Below are 1,285 nucleotides of genomic sequence, written 5' to 3' on the forward strand. Positions count from 1 at the left end.
TGAAAGCAACAAAAGATAGTTGGGACATCATATCCGAAAAATATAGTGAAATGTATACAGTGAACAGACTTAAAATTTCCTGTGATTGTCAAATACAATGCCAAGACAGTCTTTCTTGCATTCATTGTTATACATGCTCTTGTATAGATAGTGCAATTAAGTGGAATATGTGCAAACATTTTCATCTAGTTTGCCGATTTGAATATAGTATAAGTAATCAAGAAAATAATGGATGTTAAAAAACTGTTTAGTTGTGAACAACAACTTAAACAACATGCCTAACACAGACGGTGAGCATAACAACGAAACCTCCAATATTTTAAGTCAATTAAATTACTCAGCCATTACAAGCCAGCTATCATTAAAATTAGAAAAAAGGAAACTACAAGAGGCATTCAATAAAGTGTTGAATGAAATATCTACCATTGAAGAGCTAAATGTCTAGAAAAAATCTTTTTTACCTATAATACTAACTTTAACAGCAATAAGAAATAATTCAAATACATCAACCTTAAAAAGAAAAACTTCTCAGACATCACCAACAAATAAAAAAATCATACCACAACGCCGTTTATACTCGACCAAGAAAACAAGGAAAGTATTAGAAAAGGTATTAGAAACACCAAGCAGAACAGAACAAAATCATATCAGTGCATCATTAATATTCAAAAATAATACTGCTTAATAGTTAATGATTCTTACCTATTTAGTATTTATATATTACTTTATACACAGCGTCAAACTGACAAAATCACAAATTAATTAACTTATACCTACATGACTATATTATTTTTATACAATAATTTTTGTTTATTACTTTCATTGATTTTTACATAATATTATTTGTTTATTTTATGCACCGAGTCAAACTGACAAAATCTCATATTAACTTATTTATACATGACTATATCATTATGATCTGACGAATAATCGATTTTTATATAAAATTTTTATTTATTACTTTAATTGATTTTTATATAATATTATTTGTTTATACTTTATACACCGAGTCAAACTATTATTATATTAATTATTATGTATTTTTCATAATTTTGTATAATGATATTCTATCAGCTGTAGCCTGTAATAAATATTTTGTATTTTTCTTATCTAAAGCTAAATTAATGATAAAAACCAAAAAAAGCTATCAGAAGGAATAAGAGAATATGGGAAAAAGAACGGATACACACTATAGAAAACAACAGGAATAACAATCCAAAATATTTTTCGAAAAAGCAAATGAAATTAAACATGGATATCAAATTAGACCAACAATAATGAAGAA

This window comes from Acyrthosiphon pisum, chromosome A1 (assembly GCF_005508785.2).
Source record: "Acyrthosiphon pisum isolate AL4f chromosome A1, pea_aphid_22Mar2018_4r6ur, whole genome shotgun sequence".
Taxonomy (NCBI): domain Eukaryota; kingdom Metazoa; phylum Arthropoda; class Insecta; order Hemiptera; family Aphididae; genus Acyrthosiphon; species Acyrthosiphon pisum.